Here is an 8639-nt window from a genome sequence, read left to right as displayed (position 1 = left end):
AGAAGTTCTCCGTGGCCGGAGTTCACACTCTGATCAAATCCTGACTAACGGACTCGCCACTGGATTGCAACAGAGGACCTGACGGACCTTTCTTTGAGGAAGAACGGACTTAGAGGAAAAGCTGAGACCGGTAGAGCAGTTTCAGGGGGCAAAGCTGAGACACTCTGCGGGAATCAGAGTCCCTCGGCCAGGTGGGCATAACACCGGCTCTTTACCACAGCCGTGGCGGAAAGAGGAACCGGCTTCACTCGACGGAGAGGAACTGGGACTTCTCTAAATTTCACAGACAAGTAGATTAGGCAGAGGAGGGATAGAGGTAGAGATTTTATTCTTTTCTAATTTTGATCATTTTTATATTTTCATCATTTTTATATTTTAATACTCTGTCTGTAACCCATTTTTATGATAACTTAGCTATGCTGTAATGCTTTAAGCCATTATTAAACAATCTACCCTGCATTTAAAGTAACAGTTTTCTAAACTCAATTTTTTTAAATGTTATTTTTATTGAACTATTCCATTCATCAAAAGTATTTTTACCTCCTCCTGGTGACATAAAAGGTTATAGATTACTGTGCATATTTCATCATAGGATCTGAATGGTTATATCTAGCCCATCATTACCTGCTTTGGGTAAATTGTACTTACCGATAAACACCTTTCCGCAACCACACCAACTTGCACTCATATAAGATTAGAGCAGTCGTTAACCATAGAGGTTACCCACTTCTGTGTACGGTTTTCGGGGGAGTTTTCAGTTCAACTGAAGTGGGTAAAGGAAGTCAATGGAGGAACTATGGGACGTAGACTGTTAACAGCGGAGTGAGTCTAATCCACACCAACCTACACCGGACCTGTTAGGAAGTAGCTTACAGGGTAAGACCCTGCAGGCTGAGGTCCATACCTGTTAGTCGGAGGGTTGGTCCGGGGTCCTGTACAGGGCCTGACTGCCGGGAGACAGTAGTTGAATCACTAGTAGTTGAATCACTAGTAGTTGAATCACTAGTAGTTGAATCACTAGCAGTTGAATCACTAGCAGTTGAATCATCACTAGCAGTTGAATCACTAGTAGTTGAATCATCACTAGTAGTTGAATCATCACTAGTAGTTGAATCACTAGTAGTTGAATCATCAGTAGTTGAATCACTAGCAGTTGAATCACTAGTAGTTGAATCATTAGTAGTTGAATCATCACTAGTAGTTGAATCATTACTAGTAGTTGAATCACTAGTAGTTGAATCATTAGTAGTTGAATCATCACTAGTAGTTGAATCATTACTAGTAGTTGAATCACTAGTAGTTGAATCATCAGTAGTTGAATCACTAGTAGTTGAATCACTAGTAGTTGAATCACTAGCAGTTGAATCATCACTAGTAGTCGAATCACGAGTAGTTGAATCACAACACAGCAAAATCGACAGACTCAAATTAACTCTTCTAATAGAGTTAATTTCAACACTTTTAAAGTGTCCGGAGGGGTCCACTCCCCACAGAGTGAATTTAACACTTTTGAAAGTGTTGCCATGTTTACACTATAATAGAGTTAATATCAACTCTTTCTATAGTTGACATTTAACACTGCTAAACACTTACCAGTGTTAAATTTGTTCAACACCAGTGCTTAGTGTTAGAAATTAACATTATAATTGAGGTAATATCAACTCTTTCTATAGTTGAAATTTAACAATGCTTAACACTTACCAGTGTTACATGTTTTCAACTCCAGTGCTTAGTGTTAGAAATTAACTCTCTCAGTGTGATTTGTTATATATATGTATAAAACTATAAAAGGAGTTGCCTCATTAACACTATAAAGTGAAAATATGCTACTTTACAATTAAAATAAAATATTGAAATATTTTAATAATTCGGTGATGAACCAATTAAAAATAAGAATGACATACAAGTTGATTGCTTTATAAAAAAACATGTTTTATTTTGTTATCATCCAGATCTTGATGGCAGATAAATAGAAGACAAAACAAAGACAATTTAAATGTTCACGTCACACTAGCTCCCTTCTGTAGGTAAGCAAAGGTACAAAGTAAATATGCATGGTTTTTATTACTAAGCATTTCATCACATCTTATTTACAGATGGAATGAACAAAATTAGATGATGTATGTCACAGAATAGTACCAGACTTTGAGGCTTATTCATTCAAAATAAAAAATAAAAAATAATGTAACAACTTCACTGTGACAACTTTGTGACAGAAGTGCAATCTGTATTTACTGAGAACTTTTCTACATATAAGAATAGGGCACTATGTATGCTTTGTGACTATTCTCATTAGAGGACTGCTTGTCAAATGGTTTGAAGTGAGTCAGTTCATCCACGCAGATAACAGAAAACTCATCCATTTGGTCTTCTATACAGTAGGCATTAAAGTGGTCATCATAGTACATTGTTTCTACATTACAGGCTATTATGAAAGCACGCTCTTCGTATATAATAATATCACAGATCTTTTTGAAAGCGGGGAGATCATCGGTACATCCAGTGCATATGAACAAATCAACCTGGTACTCAGGACCATCATTTCTGACCCAGTTGGTGCTTGAAACACTTGAACATGCTTCTAAATATAATGTCTGACTAAGTTCTTCCCCACCTTGCAAGGTGCTGATTGTTTTTGATGTTGTAGGACCAAATTCAGATCGTCTAAAACAATAATATTCAAATTGAAACGTCAGTTGGCGCTGATGCTGCTTCACCAATGATTTGGTGAGATTTTTGAAATCTTTACCACATTTTTTGAAAAATGTGTGTTTGGCTTCAAATCGCATGCACCACATATGGATAAGAGGGCCAATTTGTTGTATGCATCTCGGATAGTGTATCATCAAATGGTGCTTGGGGATCAACTTCTTGTCGGGAAACAATGCTTTGAACAGAGTATGGTGATCACAGATCAGATGTTTCAAGTAAGATATCATCCCATCAGTTATGGTGTAGGAAAACACTATATTGACTATCTGTATTAGAAGGAGCAGAAAGTTCCAGTGACTGTTATCCCTTTTAATGACATCACCCAATATAAGTGGAGTGTTGCGCAGAAGACACCATGACTGGACGGCATTCTGACCCGGGTGTTTGCTCTTATCATCCATCTTTAACCCACTTGGTTTGTTTTTATGTTCTGTGTAACCGTAATTAAAGCTCTGTATCCTGTCTGACAATGAGTTCAAAGAGACATAGCCCTGTTTAACAAGGTACTCAAAAACCAGCTTAAGTTCATACTGTACCACACCCTCTAGCAAATCATGCATTATATCAACAGCATAGTTATCAGTGTTATGGAAATACTCTAATGAATTGAGCACACATGACTTTTTAACATCATATAATGACCGCAGTTCAGGATTTTCATTGAGTGCCCTACAATGTTCAGTATGAAAGATTCCACAAACCCCAACAAGCTATTTAAAGCCAGATTATATCCTGTTACTTGAATTACTGAGCCAAACAATGGTTGTTCAAAACAAGGAAGCTGTATTCCTTCGGTTTCTAAGATTTTCAGGTCATCAATAAGAGGCTTTAGTGTCACATCAAAACCATATGTCTTCAGATCTTCAGTGTAGAATAGAGCTGCAAGATGTACATTCATCAGTACTGAGTTACACTTGGGTGGAAGATTTTTTAGAGTAAAGTAGACACCCCCAATTTTGTGTATTACCTTCTTGGAACCTAGAGAGTTAGCAGTTTCAAAATCGTCGTAATAGAGTAGAATCTGTAAAGCATGCTTTTGCTGTGAGAACAGGGCATGGTTTTGGAAATATGACCCATCATTGATGTCTTTGTAAATACCATTTTCACTTTGTTTGTCCTGTAAAAAGCTCTCTCTTACTTGGCTGTTTTTGAATATGGATTTGAGTGTACCCAGAATCGGCACATACATGCACTTGTTTGTTACAGGAACCTGATTGTAGACACCTGTAGTTCTATCTCTGCGCAAATCCAGTCTCACCCCAAGGACATATTCTTTAGGTTCAACAATTTCCCATTTTTCATTGTAATATTTATGCCTCTTTGCCCCCGTGTTTAATTCTGAAAAAGGATTACCTAATTGATCAAAACAGTGCTCTATTTTTTGAGAAATGTCTGAACTCTTAGTTTCAGGAGAAACCGTTTTGAGAACTGCTACTCGTGCTTGGCTTTGGACGTCATTAATGACTTCTTCCATTGAACTCAAAAGATAGTGAAAATGATGTAACGCGACCTTCAACATTTTTTTTTATAACAGTACACGAAACAAACGCTAGGTAGCATAGTTTGTCGGCTCTATCACTGCACAACATTACTGCTGGCTAACATTAGTCCTAGCTAAGCTTGAGTAAAAACTGCAGTCTAAACATCATACCAAGGTCTAAATACGTATTTGCATAACAATATCACTCATGGTCATCTATTTAAATGTATATTGTATGTCGCTTTCGACAAAGGTGTCTGTGAAAAACCAAAAATGTAAATGTAATTAACGGTTACTTACGGCCACCACGCAAAAAGTCAAATGGCCGATTTCTTTTGCCTGCCGTGGATTCCAGCGAGGGGAGGAGGGAGGGGTGGGGTCATTCACTCCTCACACTCTAGGCGGTGACATTCTAATGTCTGTGGCTAACCGCAAGGCACGCTTTACACTGGAGGTGTTCAAATTAAGTGTCGGAGATCTTCAATGTGACACTATGACAGTTGATTTCAAGAAAACGGTTATAACACTCCATTTTGACACCAACTCTTTCATGCTACAGTGTGAAATCGAACAGATTAGACAACATACAGAGTTAGATCAACTCCAAGTAGAGTGAGATTGACTCAATTCTCATTAACACCAGAAATGTAACTCTGCTGAATTTGCTGTGTGGTTCACTGTTGTTCAGGGAGGCTATAGCCTAACAATGAAGACTTTTGTGTACTGTACTTGACTTGTTTCCTCATACCGTGAGCTACACATTTGAACAAAAATAGCCTCAACAACAACAACAACAGCAATAAAAACAACCTAAAAAATAAGCGCTGTCATATTTCTGTAAGATTCTTACCTTTTGGTAACGGAAATCAGCTTCTGTGTATTTGCGTTACTATCGAGGTTAAGGTTCCGTCTCGTGAGAGGAATCTGCTTCTTTCTCTGTGTTGTGTGTAATGAACTGGACTATGACCAGAAACTGGTCATGTAAATCATCTTGCTGACTTCCTCCCTCTGCTGGCTGTGTGGGTGTGTGTGAGGGTGTGTATGTGTGTGTGGGTGTGTGTGGGTGTGTATGTGTGTGTATGTGTATGTGTATGTGTATGTGGGTGTGTGTGTATGTATGTATGTATGTATGTATGTATGTATGTATGTATGTGTGTGTGTGTGTGTGTGTGTGTGTGTGTGTGTGTGTGTGTGGGGGGGGGGGGGGTAACTCAGTTGTGGGGGACAACATGTTTACTCCACACTTGTTATGGTTTGGTTTGATGCGGCTCATCATGACACAGTCACACACCTGGTCCTCTGTGGCTCATCATGACACAGTCACACACCTGGTCCTCTGTGGCTCATCATGACACAGTCACACACCTGGTCCGCTGTGGCTCATCATGACACAGTCACACACCTGGTCCTCTGTGGCTCATCATGACACAGTCACACACCTGGTCCTCTGTGGCTCATCATGACACACCTGGTCCTCTGTGGCTCATCATGACACAGTCACACACCTGGTCCTCTGTGGCTCATCATGACACAGTCACACACCTGGTCCGCTGTGGCTCATCATGACACAGTCACACACCTGGTCCGCTGTGGCTCATCATGACACAGTCACACACCTGGTCCTCTGTGGCTCATCATGACACAGTCACACACCTGGTCCGCTGTGGCTCATCATAACACAGTCCCACACCTGGTCCTCTGTGGCTCATCATGACACAGTCACACACCTGGTCCTCTGTGGCTCATCGTCACACAGTCACACACCTGGTCCTCTGTGGCTCATCATGACACACCTGGTCCTCTGTGGCTCATCATGACACAGTCACACACCTGGTCCTCTGTGGCTCATCATGACACAGTCACACACCTGGTCCTCTGTGGCTCATCATGACACAGTCACACACCTGGTCCTCTGTGGTTCAGTTGGTAGAGCACAGCGCTAACAATGCTTAGGTTGTGGGTTTGATTCCTGCTGGGACCATATATACTGAAATGTATGCACTCACTGCAATGTAAGTCGCTTTGGATAAAAGCGTCAATAAAATGGCAGATATATATATATCACAGTATTCCAATAATATTATGTGCTGTGCGTATTATTATCAAGTACCATCAATGTTATTTATTTATTTATGTTTAGCACATTTTTCCTCTTTCAAGCCATTTTACACCAACAGGGGGAAAACCTGGGGAGTGACACTCTCAGCCGCGAGCCTGTTTTTCTTTGTATTATCTGACCACCGGTTTGGGGACCAGTCTAGTAAAGGGAGGGGCCGAGCTGTAGGAGACGCTCTCTCAGCTGGTCCTGGAGAGTAATAATACAAATCACCTCTCACTTTCACCTCCTCCGTGAGGTGAAGGAGGTCTCCTTGTAACTCGATGAGCCGAAGATGCCCAGCTCTACGACAGAGCACAGACGATACGTGAACTATCAGGATTTCCATGAAAGAAACAGCATAAGTAAAAACAAGTTCATCTTTATTTAAAAGTTTAACGCGAAAAAAAACACGAAAGTGTTTCAGGGTTTTTTTGATGATCATGACACTTTGTCTCCCGGCAGTTCAGGCCCTGTACAGGACCCCGGACCAACCCTCCGACTAACAGGTATGGACCTCAGCCTGCAGGGTCTTACCCTGAACAGGACCCCGGACCAACCCTCCGACTAACAGGTATGGACCTCAGCCTGCAGGGTCTTACCCTGTAAGCTACTTCCTAACAGGTCCGGTGTAGGTTGGTGTCGATTAGACTCACTCCGCTGTTAACAGTCTACGTCCCATAGTTCCTCCATTGACTTCCTTTACCCACTTCAGTTGAACTGAAAACTCCCCCGAAAACCGTACACAGAAGTGGGTAACCTCTATGGTTAACGACTGCTCTAATCTTATATGAGTGCAAGTTGGTGTGGTTGCGGAAAGGTGTTTATCGGTAAGTACAATTTACCCAAAGGAGGTAATGATGGGCTAGATATAACCATTCAGATCCTATGATGAAATATGCACAGTAATCTATAACCTTTTATGTCACCAGGAGGAGGTAAAAATACTTTTGATGAATGGAATAGTTCAATAAAAATAACATTTTTAAAAATTGAGTTTAGAAAACTGTTACTTTAAATGCAGGTTAGATTGTTTAATAATGGCTTAAAGCATTACAGCATAGCGAAGTTATCATAAAAATGGGTTACAGACAGAGTATTAAAATATAAAAATTATGAAAATATAAAAATCTCTACCTCTATCCCTCCTCTGCCTAATTTACTTGTCTGTGAAATTTAGAGAAGACCCAGTTCCTCTCCGTCGAGTGAAGCCGGTTCCTCTTTCCGCCACGGCTGTGGTAAAGAGACGGTGTTATGCTCCCCTGGCCGAGGGACTCTGATTCCCGCAGAGTGTCTCAGCTTTGCCCCCTGAAACTGCTCTACCGGTCTCAGCTTTTCCTCTAAGTCCGTTCTTCCTCAAAGAAAGGTCCGCCAGGTCCTCTGTTGCAATCCAGTGGCGAGTCCGTTAGTCAGGATTTGATCAGAGTGTGAACTCCGGCCACGGAGAACTTCTCGGGCACTAGACTATGAGAGCTCCAGTTCCACCCCGGGGTAAGGTATCCAACACACTCCGTCCTGCTCCAGTTCTTCAGGTTTTAACGCTCCTCAGCGGGGAATGACCGTTGTGCTGCTCCGGGGAGCTCTTCTTATACTCTGCTTTTGATCCAAAACTCTTAGAAAACATCTCTGTTTACTAACAGACCCAAGATTCCTCCCACGTGATCCTCTCTGTTTACTAACAGACCCAAGATTCCTCCCACGTGATCCTCTCTGTTTACTAACAGACCCAAGATTCCTCACACGTGATCCTCTCTGTTTACTAACAGAGCCAAGATTCCTCACACGTGATTCTCTCTGTTTACTAACAGACCCAAGATTCCTCCCACGTGATCCTCTCTGTTTACTAACAGAGCCAAGATTCCTCCCACGTGATCCTCTCTGTTCACTAACAGACCCAAGATTCCTCACATGTGACATCTTCTTTGTCTGCAAACAGAGCGGTGTTTAACCCTTTGAGCGATTAGCTAGAACCGTGGCTAAGCTAAGCTAGTAGCTAAGTAGCTTCCTTCTAAAGTAAATAAGGAAGTGCTTTTGGGGAAGTCCTTTTAAGGAAGTTTCTCTGTGCCTCAACTCTCAGTGTTACAAAACCTCATCAACATCAATACAATACATCCAAACAGTAATACAGTATAGCAATCAAATATCATAGATCAAAACCAGTAAATCACTCTATACTTCACATTGTTACACTTAATCATTGTTATCATTCTCATACTTGATTATGGACACAGTAGTACTTTTTGTTGTGGATTCCCACCACCTGACCTACTTCACCCTGTAGGCCCTATATAATAACCCCTTTTATGCAATAATAAACCTCTGTATCATCAAAATAAACGTCAGTAATATAGT

This window comes from Argentina silus (genome assembly GCF_951799395.1).
Source record: "Argentina silus genome assembly, chromosome: Y".
Classification (NCBI taxonomy): domain Eukaryota; kingdom Metazoa; phylum Chordata; class Actinopteri; order Argentiniformes; family Argentinidae; genus Argentina; species Argentina silus.
This window is presented reverse-complemented; position numbering follows the sequence as displayed.